Source organism: Rhinopithecus roxellana, chromosome 15 (genome assembly GCF_007565055.1).
Source record: "Rhinopithecus roxellana isolate Shanxi Qingling chromosome 15, ASM756505v1, whole genome shotgun sequence".
Lineage (NCBI taxonomy): Eukaryota > Metazoa > Chordata > Mammalia > Primates > Cercopithecidae > Rhinopithecus > Rhinopithecus roxellana.
In genome coordinates, this window is record NC_044563.1 from 14687861 (window position 1) to 14703226 (window position 15366).

The 15366-nt window shown below is 40.8% G+C and overlaps 1 protein-coding gene and 1 pseudogene across 1 annotated transcript in view; both read left to right on the forward strand.

The window, feature by feature from the left end:
• The window catches only part of HSD17B12 (hydroxysteroid 17-beta dehydrogenase 12), a 171863-nt gene that overhangs the window by 47742 nt on the left and 108755 nt on the right, over positions 1-15366 (forward strand). The window lies entirely within an intron of this gene.
• Positions 4603-5413, forward strand: LOC104673890 (annotated as a pseudogene).

Sequence of the window (15366 nt, forward strand, 5' to 3'; positions counted from 1 at the left end):
AAGTTACGACATTTAAAGAATTGTTTCAGATGTCCTTTTATCTTAAAGATCAATGACAATTTAAGTAAAACGAGGACTATTGTACATCTAATAGAATTTAATAAGATACTAAGTTTATATGTTTAGTAGTGTCCTAATCTTGTGATGGATTGAAGGTGTTTTCAAAATGTTAGATAGCAGATGGTATTAATTTTTTAATTAATTAATTGCAAAGTAGGTGAGGAGGTCAGTAACAGTACAACTATAGCTTCAGACATCAGAGAAGTTGTTTTTTCTCTCTTTGAGCTCTAGTCCAGACAGCGAAACTTTGTTAAATAATTTGCATTTAAACTTTTGCTGGAGACCAGGAAATTTCTATGATGCGTTGGTAGAATAAAAAGCCATGTAAGTAAATAAATGAAATCACTGAAAAGTATGTAAGAGGACATTTAAATCAGACTTTTATTAAAAGTTCTACTTATGAGAGGTAGCTTCTTGAAGGGAGGAAAGTATGCTTTCTTTGATTCCGTGAAGCTCACAGTCAGCTGTACCTGCTACCCATCCGCTGCATCTGAAAGGGTAGCTTAGCTAAGAAGTGGAATAAAACAAACTTCAAATGATAAACAGAAAGTTATTTCACCAGTCTTTAGCACTTCCACCTATGGGTTCACAGAAGAAATAAAAGTCATAGAAACTAGCCTCAAGGTTTCTTCTTTTCTTGTTAAAGGTCTGTGGGAGAGAAGGTAAAAATAATAAAAAGTTTTTCTTTTAATTCAGTTATTCATGTACTTTCTATTTTAAATTTTTGAAGATGAGCCAGCTGTAGGCTTATTATTTTAAATCACAGCTCTAACTTGACTTATACTGTTCCTAAAACTTGTGGATGTGTGGGTTTTTTTTTTTTTTTTTTTTAAAGAAATTAAAGATGAGAGAAGTCATTACTGTGATTTTATATTCATCGTAGTCATGGACTTATAGGGTCTTGGGTATTCATTTAGTTTGCAACTACATTGTAAAGATGCTGAAACTAAGGCTCAGAAATATTAACCACTTGTCCAGGTTGATTTAACTAGCAGAACCAGAACCAGAAAATAGGTTTTCTGACTATTGGTCAATCCACCACTATTTTATGTAGCATATAATCTCTGTAACTGAGAAAAATTGTGTTGGATTATATGAAACCCCTTTAAAAAGATTTAGTTGGAAGTGAATTTCACTGAGCGTTCGTTTTGAAAAGTCTATTAGTCATTAAGTTGTTTAACATAATTTTATTGGCAGTCTGGGGGTTTACCAAAAAGTGGAAAGAGGATCCAGCTGGATGTTGTATAACAAGAAGGAATTGTGTTGAGCTTCCATGGTTTTGACTTCTCAGGGATGAGAAAAAACATCAGTTGAGAATAGATGAGCGTTCTTCCTTTCTTTTCTCACATTTGTTGTTGATGCTACCATTATTTATTTCAGTCTTCAAGATGAATAAATTGTTTATTAAACTATCTTTTGGCGAGACTGTTTTGAAGTTCTTGACCAGGCCTGACTCAGGCATGACAAGTAATTGACTTGATTTCTCCTAGTTGTAAAGTACCTAGGAGTGTGCTGGGCCTCAGCATTAGTATGTTTAAACACGTGCCTTTAAGATATATTTAATCCTTAAAGAAGAGGTAATTATTCACCAGGAGACTCTGGCCCAAATTTAATTATAGTGTTACTGTGATAAGCATGATGGCTTAAAAGGAGAATAGCTTTCTAAATCTCATTTCTAAATCTCTTAGTGAGGTGAGACAGAGTGAATAAAATCCAGGGTCTCTGTTTTTGGAGAATTTACCCACTTCTTATATGAAGAATATTATTAAAATCTTTTTTTTTTTTTTTTTTTTTTTTTTGAGACAGAGTCTTGCTCTGTCACCCAGGCTGGAGTGCAGTGGTGTGATCTTGGCTTACTGCAACCTCTGCCTCCTGGGTTCAAGCAATTCTCCTGCCTCAGCCTCCCAAGTAGCTGAGATTATAGGTGCACACCACCCCACCCAGCTGATTTTTGTATTTTTAGCTGAGACAGGGTTTCACCATGTTGCCCAGGTTGGTCTTGAACTCCTGGCCTCAGGTGATCTGCCTGCCTCAGCCTCCCAAAGTGCTGGGATTACAGGTATGAGCCACCGTGCCCTAAAATCTTAAACTGGATGAATTAGGTTGAAATAAATCAAATAATCTACACTAGACCTTCCCTTATGTTTATCTATCCTGGTGGATATAAATGTGGACCAGTGAAGATAAGTTAACTAGTGAAATTACCAGGTAGATCTCATTACACCTCTTTCACTTTTATTAGACCTGAATTATATACAGTATTTCAAGGGCACTTGTGTAGTAGACGCTATTGTCCTACTGGTGTGTTTGCATACTGTTTATAAGCTAAGGAGATCTTTAATGTAATCATGTCAGCTGAAGAATGAAAAGGGTCATAAATTTGGAAAGGAGAGCTTTATTTCTCATAAATGGTTGCAGCCTGCAGGGTGGTCATCCTGACAGGCTGGGAAGCAAAGCCTCCCACCAGAAGTCGGAAACAGACACTTCCAGGGAGGGGCAAAGGGAACAGGAATTTATGCTGGGCAGGGTGGCTAAATATATATGTTCAGTAAGCTCTAGGAGGCATCATGAATATTCATGAAAGGAGAAAATGTGCACATGTGCAATTGAGCTTCAGACCTTTCCATGGCATGGAACCCATGTCCAAAAAATGGCAGCATTAGCATGATCTCAGGGTGGAGTTTTTGGTCTTCTGACATCAAAAGATGAAGCAGAGCACATGAAAACATTTACTGTGCTTCCTCTGCAGACTGGCCAGAACCACTCTGTATGGTTTGGCTGTGTCCCCTCTACCTAAATCTCATCTTTAATTGTAGTTCCCGTAATCCCCTTATGTGGTGGGAGGGACCTGGTGGGAGGTAATTGAATCATGGGGGCAGTTACCGCCATGCTGTTCTCCTGATAGTGAGTTCTTATGAGATCTGATGGTTTTATAAGGGGCTCTCCTCTGCCCTCGCTCTGTACTTCTCCTTGCTGCCACCATGTGAAGAAGGATGTGTTTGCTTCCCCTTCTGCCATGGTTATAAGTTTCCTGAGGCCTCCCCAGCCATGTTGAACTGCGAGTCAATGAAATCTCTTTCCTTTATAAATTATCCAGTCTTGGGTATGTCTTTATCAGCAGCGTGAGAATGGACTATACATACTCTCTGGTTGGTGATCTCTTATCAGGAAGAAATGTTGCTGGTTAGTTGTTTCATTGAAACTGCAAAACGAGGGGGCAGCAGTCAGGCTATTGGTTGCAGTCAGTGGTGGATCTTTTTTTTTTTTTTTTAGAGACAGGGCCTCTGTCATCTAGGATGAAGTGCTGCGTGGCCTTGTCATAACTCACTGCTGCCTCTTAACTCTTAGGCCCAAGGAATCCTCCTTCCTCGGCCTCTAGAATTGCTGGGACCATAGGCATATGCCAGCATGCTTGGCTAACCTTTTTTATTTTTTGTAGAGACAGGGTCTTGCTGTTGCCCAGGCTGGTCTTGAACTCCTGGTCTCAAGTGATCCTTCTGCGTTGGCCTCTCAAAGTGCTTGGGATTATAGATGTGAGCCACTGTGCTCAGTTGAAGTTCAAGTTATTAATTAATTAATTAATTGACAGTCTCTGTTGCCCAGGCTGGAGTGCAATGACATGATCATGGTTCACTGCAACCTCAACCTCCTGGCTCAGGCAATCCTCTTGCCTTGGCCTCTCAAAGTGCTGGGATTACAGACGTGAGCCACAATGCCTAGCCTCAGGTTATTTAAAAAGTGGCTGATGGGAATGGGGAATAAAGAAAAATGTCATTCTCAGTGGTGAAGAGTGACTTGGGTACAATATGAAACTGATTCCCTGGCATGTTATATTTGGGAAATACCAGGTGGACCATTTGAAATTAAAATGTTAGTTAAAGATAATGAAAAATAAAGTTGGATTCAGCATTATCAGATTAATACGGAATCCACTCTTTGGAGTATTTGTGTATGCACAGTGCATTATTGCTAAATGTGTCTGTTATAGGTAGTTCCTAGTTTATAAAGAAATACTGTATTGTGTGGTTGGGTTTATGTTGTGGTGATCAGATTATGATGTGATGAGTGACAAGTCATTTAACCTCTCTGAGATTGTCACTTCTCATCTGTTAAATTAGATGCTTTAATCAGGTCTTATTATCTACCACCCTCCTAGGGTTGTTTGGGCAACTACTGATTGTACCTCATAGAGTGTTGGGACCATTAAAACAGACATTGTCTGTAAAGTATCTGCTCCTGTGTTTGGCACATGTTAGGCACTTGATACATTTAGATTTAAATTTTAAAAGGCTGTTCTACCCATAGGAGCAGTCCAAACTTAGGTTTCTCTGTATTCTGTAGTGTAAATTGAGTGATATATTGATTAGTTTTACTTCCCAAATTCAAGGAATGATACACCAAGCAAAATAGCAATTTCTGTTCCTTTCCTGATCTAGCCTTTGCTAAAAAGCTAATCTTTAGTAACTTTTGAAAAAGGTTTAGGGGGAATTCATGTGGAGGTCAGAGTGGAAGCAGGTGTGAGAGGGCCCCGCAGAAGAAAACATGGCTGCCAAAGTGTTTGAGTCCATTGGCAAGTTTGGCCTGGCCTTAGCCATTGCAGGAGGTGTGGTAAACTCTGCCTTACATAATGTGGATGCTGGGCACAGAGCTATCATCTTTGACCAGTTCCATGGAGTACAGGACATTGTGGTAGGGGAAGAGACTCACTTTCTCATCCCATGGGTACGGAAACCAATTATCTTTGTCATTCTCGACCACATAATGCGCCAGTCATCACTAGTAGCAAAGATTTACAGATTGTCAACATCACACTGCGCATCCTCTTCCGGCCTGTCACTAGCCAGCTTCCTCACATCTTCACCAGCATTGGAGAGGACTATGATGAGCATGTGCTGCCCATCACTACCAAGATCCTCAAGTCAGTGGTGGCACGCTTTGATGCTGGAGAACTAATCACCCAGAGAGAGCTGGTCTCCAGGCAGGTGAGTGACGACCTTTATGGAGTGAGCAGCCACCTTTGGGTTCATCCTGGACTATGTGTTCTTGACATGTCTGACTTTCAGGAAGGAGTTCACAGAAGCCATGGAAGCCAAAAAGGTAGCTCAGCAGGAAGCAGAGAGGGCCAGATTTGTGGTGGAAAAGTCTGAGCAGCAGAAAAAGGCAGCCGTCATCTCTGCTGAGGGTGACTCCAAGGCAGCCGAACTGATCACCAACTCACTGGCCACTGCAGGGGACAGCCTGATCGAGCTGTGTAAGCTGGAAGCCATGGAGGACATCGTGTACCAGCTCTTGCTCTCGGAACATCACCTACCTGCCGGCAGGGCAGTCCATGCCCCTCCAGCTGCCCCAGTGAGGGCCCGCCTTGCCTGCATCTCCACGGGCCAACTGGGCCACAGCCCCGATGATTCTTAACACTGCCTTCCTTCTGCCCCCACCCTAGAAATCACTGTGAAATTTCGTGATTGACTTAAAGTGAAGGAAATAAAAGTAAAATCACTTCAGAAATTCAAGTAAAATTCTCATTACATAAAATTAACCATTAGCCACTTTGCAGTGTACGATTCAGGGGGCTTTAGTACATTCACACTATTGTGCAACTTTCACCTCTATCTAGTTTCAAGGCATTTCTGTCACCCCAAAAGGAAACACCATATCCACTAAGCACTCTCTCTCTATCCTGACTTGCACCGTCCCTGGCAATCACTAATCTGCTTTCTTTCTCTATGGACTTACCTATTTATTCTGGATGTTTCATGTAAATAGAATACGGTGATGACCTTTTGTGTCTGGCTTCTTTCATTTAGCATGATGTTCATATATAAGGTTCATCCACATTGTAGCATGTATCAGTACTTAATCCCTTTTTGTGGCTGAATAATATTCCATTATATGGATATACTACACTTTGTTTATTCAGCCGTCATTTGTTGGACATTTGAGTTGTTTCTACCTTTTGGCTATTGGCAGTGGTGCTATTAGGAACATTCATATACAGGTTTCTCTTTGAATACAGGTTTTCAGTTTAGGGGGCTATATACCTAGGAGTGGAATTGCCAGGTCATTTGGCAATTGTGTTGATCTTTTTGAGGAACTCCCAACCTGTTTCCCTCAGTGGCTGCACCATTTTACATTTCTACTAGCAATGTACAAGGGCTTTAATTTCCCCATATCCTCACCAACACTTAATTTACATTTTTAAAACTTACGGTCAACCTAGTGTGTCACTGTAGTTTTGATTTGCATTTCCCTAATAATGTCGAGCTTTTTTCTTATGCCTGTTGGCCATTTGTATATCCCCTTTGGATAAATGTCTATTCAAGTCCTTTGCCCAATTTTAAAATTGGGTCATCTTTTTGTTACTGAGGTGTACAAATTCTTTATATATTCTGTACACTAAACCTTTATTATATAGATGATTTGCAAATGTTTTCTCTCATTCTATGCGTGGGTTGATGTATTAGTCTGTTTTCACACTGCTGTAAAGAACTACCTGAAACTGGGTCATTTATAAAGAAAGGAGGTTTAATTGACTCACAGTTCTGCATGGCTGGGGAGGCCTTGGGAAACTTATAATCATGGTGGAAGGCGAAGAGGAAGCAAGGCATGTCTTACATGGTGGCAGGAGAGAGAGATCAAGGGGGGAGCTGCCACATGCTTTTAAACCATCAGACCTCCTGATAACTCACTATCATGAGAACAGCATGAGGGGACTGCCCCACGATCCAGTCACCTCCTACCAGGACTCTCCCCTGACATATGGGGATTACAATTGGAGATGAGTTTGGGTGGGGACACAGAGCCAAACCATATCAGTTGTCTTTTCATTCTCTTATAATATCTTTTGATGTACAAAAAAATTTTACTTTTGACGAAGTCTGTTTTCCCTACTTTTTCTTTTGTTGCTGTAGTTTCACAGCTGACCTTAGTTAGCTTTTTCTCTGCCTTCTGTATCCCCTCTACTTTCTAGCACACCTTGTCTAATTGCTAACATTTATTGAGAATTTCTTATGTGTCAGGTCTCATGCTAAATACATTACATACATTGTTCCATTTAATTTGCAAGAAGTCCAGTATGGTGGGTGCTATTATTAACATTTAATTGAATCTTTTTTTTTTTTTTTTTGAGGTGGAGCCTCACTCTGTCACCCAGGCTGAAGTGCAGTGGCACAATCTTGGCTCACTGCAAGCTCTGGGTTCACACCATTCTCCTGCCTTAGCCTCCCGAGTAGCTGGGACTGCAGGCACCCACCACCACGCCTGGCTAATTTTTTTGTATTTTTAGCAGAGACAGGGTTTCACCGTGTTAGCCAGGATGCTCTCGATCTCCTGACCTTGTGATCTGCCCATCTCGGCCTCCCAAAGTGCTGGGATTACAGGCATGAACCACCACGCCCAGCCCAATCGAATCTTTACAATGACTCTATGGGACAGATAATATTGTATTCACTTTACAAATGAAGAAACCAAGACAATAGTGGTTAACTATTGCTAGAAATTAACTAGCCACAGAAGTTAAATAGAGGTGGCAGAGTTGGGATTTGAATCTATACTTGAACCTTGCTGGTTTGATTTTAGTGTCCATGTTCTTCACCACTTCTCATATTGTATTTGCACTAAAATAGTAAAAGCCTTTCCATTGTGGTGACTTACCAGGCCCTGTGATTCAAAAGTAGTAACTGCTTTGTTCCCAGTCAGAATTCCTATTCTCATGAGGCCCCTTCCATGTTACTCCCACATTTTGGGTTTTCCCAAAGGAAGCCACAAAGTAGTTTAAATCAGTTAGATCACACTGAGGCATAAAGATTGATAACCTTTTAATTCTTATACATGGGTTTGCATTTTTAAAGAGGATGTGGCATTAACCAAAATGAATCATTATTTGGAAGGGTTTGTAGTTAACCAAATAAAGTGAAAAAATCAGGCAGAAGGCATTTTCGGGTTATGGTGCCACTAGAAGGAATTGCAGGGCCTTGCCTGGAAGTTGGCCCAGGAGAGCAACTGCCTTAAGCAAATCGTGCTTTTCACAGTTTTTTTTGTTGTTGTTGTTTGTTTGTTTTTCTGTTCTGGACTTATAGATGCTTTGAATTTTTGTTATTGTTGTTTGGGTTTGCCAGTTTTTTAAGTGGCAAGTAGAAGAGTCTCCAGTGTCTGGTTGGGTCAAAATAAGGGGAGTAAAGAGTCGAAGAGAGGGCTGCTTAGTGGGGAACCTGAAAGGACTGAGTGGGAAAAAGGGGACTCTATATTGGGACAGGACATTTGTAAACTGGGCATTTTCTTTTTTTTTTTTTTTTGAGATGGAGTCTGGCTCTGTCGCCCAGGCTGGAGTACAGTGGCCGGATCTCAGCTCACTGCAAGCTCCGCCTCCCGGATTCCCGCCATTCTCCTGCCTCAGCCTCCAGAGTAGCTGGGATTACAGGCGCCCGCCACCTCGCCCGGCTAGTTTTTTGTATTGTTTTTTTAGTAGAGATGGGGTTTCGCCGTGTTCGCCAGGATGGTCTCGATCTCCTGACCTCGTGATCCGCCCGTCTCGGCCTCCCAAAGTGCTGGGATTACAGGCTTGAGCCACCGCGCCCGGCCAGGCATTTTCTTTCTATAGCAAGACGTGTGCTTCCTCATACCATGGGTTTTTGGAAAATGCCCACAATATCTGGGTGTATGCATAAACTAATATTTTTTGTAAAATTATTTTTATAATTGATTAGGAGAACAAGTTAGAGTGGTCTTATATTGCATCACTTTCACTGTTTTTCTTTAATAAAAATGGAGGAAGTTGCTGCTGTTTTATTAACTTGCACCCTGCATGCTTCTCTTCTTTGTTCTTTGTTAAATATGAGCTGGCGTGTGTTAAGTCTACGTTAGCATTTGCTCTCAGGGACTTCTGTGGTTTCTAAATTCAGCACTGCTAAGCCCCTACACTGTTTGCCTGAATCAATTGAGACTGCTATTTTTAGCAACAAAAAGGGATTGAAATAGCAATTTTCTTTCCATGTAATAGATTCCCAAGAGGAATACTGATGCAAGCTCTCTATCATTTTCTATTCCTACCACCCCGCTCCCAAAACCCTCAGAGGAAAGGCAGCTGTCATGGATTGCGGCAGTATTAATCTTTAATCAATCGAGTGTTTTCTGCATTCAGGATTTCGGGGGGGAAAAAGGGGTCACAAGAAGGAAACTGCTTGGAATAACTAAGCTCTTAGGCATGGACTTTACAGTCAGAATTTTGTGGGTAGTGGCAGGGAATAGGCAGAAGAGCTAAAAATAGTGAGTTTGCTTCCAGTGTTGCTCTAGTCTATTTTTGATGTTTGATTTTGATAAGGTTGATTGGGTTCTTACTAAAAATGTCTGTTCCTAGCAAGTTGAGGACAAAAAGAGTAGAATATTTTTAACCTACACAAACTAAAGTATTTGTGTTGACTGTATAAAATCTGGAAGTGGAGCCCTGGTCAGTTGCCAGTATTTTATATAATCTGTAGCAAGCTAGACGCTTCTGGATGCCAAGTTGGTCTATTCTTTATAGTTGTCGGTTTCCATCTTCTCAAAGGCTTGTAAATTTGGGTTCTGGTGTTATATTTGCATATGAAGACATAAGCCTTTTTTAAAAAAATCTTCCTTTTTCCCCTTTCCTTCTTTTCTTCCTCTACCTTATAGTGCTACCTGTGACCATCATCTGTACTGTCCCAACCCACATGGTTCTGGGTGATACTATATAGCTTTTTTCTCTGTATTGTTAAAAACTACCCTAACTTATCCACGTATTTCATAGCAAAATGGAATCTGAGGACACCAGTGTTAAATGAAGAAGCAAATCTTAAAGACAAGAATATGAACTGTCAGGCCAGGTGCGATGGCTCACGCCTGTAATCCCAGCACCTTGGGAGGCCGAGGCGAGTGGATCACAAGGTCAGGAGATCAAGACCATCCTGACTAACATGGTGAAACCCTGTCTCTACTAAAAATTCAAAAAATTAACCGGGCGTGGTGGTGGGCGCCTGTAGTCCCAGCTACTCGGGAGGCTGAGGCGGGAGAATGGCGGGAACCCGGGAGGCGGAGCTTCCAGTGGGCAGAGATTGCCTGGGTGACAGAGCCAGACTCTGTCTCAAAAAAAAAAAAAAAAAAAAAAGAATAATGAACTGTCACTACTTTGGTAATTTAACATGTTTTAGCATGTTTCACTGGCACATTATGAGTGAAGTAGTTCTCTCTAGCACTGAAAATCATCACTTTTCTCTTGTTTTTTCTTCGACTTTTAAGTTCAGGGGTCCATGTGCAGGATGTGCAGGTTTGTTACATAGGTAAACATGTGCCATGGTGGTTTGCTGCACAGGTCATCCTGTCGCCTAGGTATTAAGCCCAGTGTCCATTAGCTATTCTTCCTGATACTCTCCCTCCCCCACCCCCTCCCCGTCCAACAGGCCCCAGTGTGTGTTGTTCCCCGAAAATCATCACTTTTCAAGGACAGCCTCAGAATTCTGTGAAAGTGCAAATCTACAGGTTTATCATAACATTTATGTTAAATTTCTTGAAAATTTAATTTAAAATTTCAAGAAATCTAAATTTCTTGAAAATCTCACTTTTAGATAATTGATTCTTGACATTGAGAGGAGGCTGAAGAGTGTAGGGGTTGTGTAATTATTTCTAAATAAGGTGGGGAAAAAGCAGTGGGTAGGGTCATAAAAGGTTAGTTTTTCTTTTATAATCTCCCTTCATTCATTCACTCATCCATTCATACAGTAAAACCTCATTAATCACCTGCTTTTTGCCAGGTTCTGTGCTAGCAGTTAGACTGTGATGACCCAGACAGACTCTGCTCTTACGGAATCTTGTGTGATGAATGTCATGACGATGTCGTCCAAAGGACCACCAGGATGGCTAGATAGTAGGAAAGAGAGTTTTATTGGCAATATCAGTTTGCAAAGCAGAGAGTCTCCAGCATGAACCAAAAGCTCTTTCTCCAAAGCAAAAAGAGAAAACTAGAGGTTTTATAAAAAGGAGAATGTTACCTATTGCTCTTTGAGAAAGTTCACTGGCTTTGGGTAAGGGTTTGGGGAAGTGGCAAGTCCTGATTGGTGAGCAACTGCTGTGGACAAAATTAGTTCTAGAGTTGCAGCAAACATAGATAAAACTGCTGTCAGGTTACAACCAGCCGGTTCAGCAGTCAGGCTTGCAGAGAATTACATTCTTGGAGCAATGTTTTGTACCCTCAGGGCTTTCCCCCCTGGATTCTTGTCTCTGTTTCAGTCAGGTATGACAAGAATGACCCAACTGGCATGATCAGCTTTCACAAAGGGGGAGTACAGAGTACTATGGGGCAGAGATTTCTGTATGAAGTTCTAAATTAGTCTACAGGTCAAGGAAGGCTTAATGGTTTAATTGGATGGTTTAATTGGAAAACCTCAAGGATGGGAGGGAAACACAGCTAGAAGTGTGTTTTAGTTCATTGTGCTGCTATAATAAAATACGTAAAGAACAGAAATGTATTTTCTCACGGTTTTGTGTGCCAGGAAGTCCAAGATCAAGGTGCCTGCAGGTTCAGTTGTCTGGAGAGGGATACTGTGTGCTTCCAGGATGGCACCTTGTTGCTGCATCCTTGGAATGCTGTGTCCTCACAGGGCAAAAGGCACAAAGGCAAGTTGGCTGAAGGAACACTTCATGAAGATTCTTTTATAAGGGCTTTAATTCCACTCATTAGGGAGGAGATCTCATGGCCTAATCACCTCTTAATGTCTCCACTTCTTACCACTGTCACATTGGCCCTTAAGTTTCAACACCTGACTCTTGGAAGGGACACATTAAAACCATAGCAGAGTGTACATTGGAGGTGTAGGGAACATTTGTGAAGAGAAAGCATGTTACCTTGGAGGAACTGGAAAAATTTCAGCACAACTGGGGAATGCTTGAGTGGAAGGAAGAAAGTGGTAGGAGTAAGGTCAGCTCATGGAAGACCTTATAAAGAATGAGGGGAGTGGGAAGCCGGTGTCAGGTTTTAGGCAGGGAAGTGAAGTTCAGATTTGCACTTTGGAGTGATTGTTTTGGCTGCAATACAGAGAATGAATTGGAGAGGAGTAAGAACAGGACCAGGTGAATGCTGGCTGTTAACAGTAATTCTTATAGGAGATGAATGATGGTAGCTCTTGGTGGTAGCAACGGGAAGAAGTGAATGAATTTGTGTTTCAGTTTTTATATAGTTGGCAAAGGGGAAATGTAACTTCTTGGCAGGGAAAAAATGGTGTTTGAGAAAGATAATTTTTAACTGTGCATAGCATGAATTGAGTGAGGAGGGATGAAAGATTCCTCTCACAAGTCCTTGTGTTTGGGACGATAGTGTAGATTGGGGTAGTAGTTGTGAGAATTAACTGGATATCAGTGACATGCCTTGAGCAAATATTCTTATAATGGCGTGAATATTATTTTGTTTTCATAATTTATTTTATTGACAGTTTACACTTGCTTTTCTGGGCCTATCATAGTTACTTTAATAAGACAGAAGTTTATTTTTCACCCACTTTAAAGACTAGAACTTTTGTATATGTTTGATTCCTTATGATAAACAGTAAAAGAAGAAATGATTGGGATTTTAAAATGGCGTAGTAATTCAGTAGTGTTCTCAGGGATCTTGATTCCTATGATTCTGTTCCATTATCTTAGCCCATGGCTTCAACCCTAAGATTACTTCATGGTTCAAGAGACTGCTGCAGCTATAGCCATCACTTCAGAACTGGCTAGATGAAGGGCAAAAGGGGCCTCTCTCTGCCAAGTCAGCTTCCATTAAGCAACCTTTTTCAAAGTCCTTCACAACCTTATTAATTTCCCTGAAATTAATCATATGGCCACTGCTAGCTGGTAGGGAGGTTGGAATATAAGTCTTTATTCCAGGCCACAATTATGCTGGGTTAAAAATCAGTATTCTCTTGCAAAGGAAGAAGGGTAGAATGGGTATTAAGGAAGGCAACCAGCAGGCTCTGGCCCAGATGTGCATTTAACACAGGAAGGATGGCATCCCCAGGGTAGATTTTGCATATTGTATCTTATCATTTCAGTGTTGCTGTGACTGCTTAGTCTTTTCATTTTAAGAAACCACAAAAAAACAAGCAGTACTTCTGATTTGGATGACTTGGAAGCTGGTCTTTGTTTTATTTGGTTTTCATTGAAAATTGGTATTATAAGGGTGGGAGTGTTTAGGTCAGTGTTTCCCAAAGATCAACCAATAGATGATCTTAGGTACCACATTGATTAATATTTTTCAATTTTGGCATTCATATGTTTTTTATACTAATATCTATGTTAATTGAAACTGATGGTCCTTTATAAGTAGTAATTAAAGAGTAATTAAGTAATCAAGTTTTCTATTAAATTTTAAGAAAAAAATTTCAATTTTAAGAAAACTTAAGTGGCCTTGAGAAACACTGATTTAAGCAATAGTACCCTGATTTTGGGAAATTGGAATAGATGAGTTTGCTGGCTCAGTTTACACCATTTTTCTATTCATAGTAGCAAAGGACTTAAAAAAAAATGCAGTTCATGTACATGGTTAAAAAAATTCAAAGAGTTAAAATAATGATAAAAAGTAATCTCTTTCCCATCTTTCCCTAATCCCCCAGAAGCAACTATCAATAGACGTTTGATTTGAGATGTTATGCTTTGGTTTACCTTTCTAAAATTTATGATGATGAATTGACTCACCAGATAATATAGTTTAATTTTAAAATAGTGAAAATCACACTACTGTTTTATAAAAATAAAAAATTATTGAACGTAACTGAGGAATTTTCTTTTTTTTTGAGACGGAGTCTCGCTGTGTCGCCCAGGCTGGAGTGCAGTGGCACGACCTCGGCTCACTGCAACCTCCGCCTCCTGGGTTCACTCCATTCTCCTGCCTCAGCTTCCCGAGCAGCTGGGACTACTGGCACCCGCCACCAAGCCTGGCTAACTTTTTGTATTTTTAGTAGAAACGGGGTTTCACCTTGTTAGCCAGGATGGTCTCGATCTCCCGACCTCGTGATCCGCCCGCCTAGGCCTCCCAAAGTACTGGGATTACAGGTGTGAGCCACCGTGCCCGGCTACTGAGGGATTTTCTATCCAACTACAGCTGCTATCTCTGCTACTACTGTTGGAAGATACAGAGCTTTTTTTTTTTTTTTTTTTTTTTTTTTTTTTTTTTTTTTGAGACGGAGTCTCGCTCTGTCACCCAGGCTGGAGTGCTGTGGCCGGATCTCAGCTCACTGCAAGCTCCGCCTCCCGGGTTCACGCCATTCTCCTGCCTCAGCCTCCCTAGTAGCTGGGACTACAGGCGCCGCCACCTCGCCCGGCTAGTTTTTTGTAGTTTTTAGTAGAGACGGGGTTTCACCGTGTTAGCCAGGATGGTTTCGATCTCCTGACCTCGTGATCCACCCGTCTTGGCCTCCCAAAGTGCTGGGATTACAGGCTTGAGCCACCGCGCCCAGCGGAAGATATATAGCTTTAAGGCAAAGGAAATATCTTTTTTTTTTTTTTAAATTGAGACAGGGTCTCACTCTGTCACTGAGGTTGGAGTATAGTGCCGCAGTCATACTTCATCCTCAACTTCCTAGGCTCAGAGGATCCTCCTGCCTGAGCTTCCCAAGTAGCTGGGACTATAGGTATGTGCCACCATACTGGCTAATTTTCTTGAGTTTTTTTTTTGCAGAAACGGGGTCTCACTGTGTTGCCCAGGCTGGTCTTGAACTCCTGGGCTCAAGCATTCCTCCCACCTCAGCATCCCAAAGTTTTGGGATGAGCCACTGTGCCCCATGAAAATACCTTTAAAACCAAAAGCAGGACAGTCCTTGTTCCCATTGTCTTAAACAAATTTGAATTTTTTCCATGTTTGTTGAGTAAGAGTTGTTCTTTCATAATTGGCTTAAACTTGGGTATGTTTGTACGTTATTGCAAATATAATACATTACCCATCATGTAACTTGTAGATCTACAGGCTTTGTCATTTCCTTTGCTGGGGAAATGACACTTGGTCTCCCATTACCTGACCACTGTATATAGCACTAATTATTGCAGAACTACAGTGGTGCTACAGAGATGCCTAAGAGAGGCCCTGGATTTCCAGTTTTGCTTTTTTTTTTTTTTTTTTTTTGTGCCCATAAATAATTTTTGCACTTTTCTATTTTCTCAGAAAAAATATTTACTTGTGAGGTAATATTTGACTTACATGTAACTGGACAATGTTGGATTTGGTTTGAGAAGTATGAGAAAATGGAAAAATGATATTTTTATCTGAAATATCAGAAGTTATATTTTTAATATTTGTACAATGTAATCATATTGTTTCTGCTTATA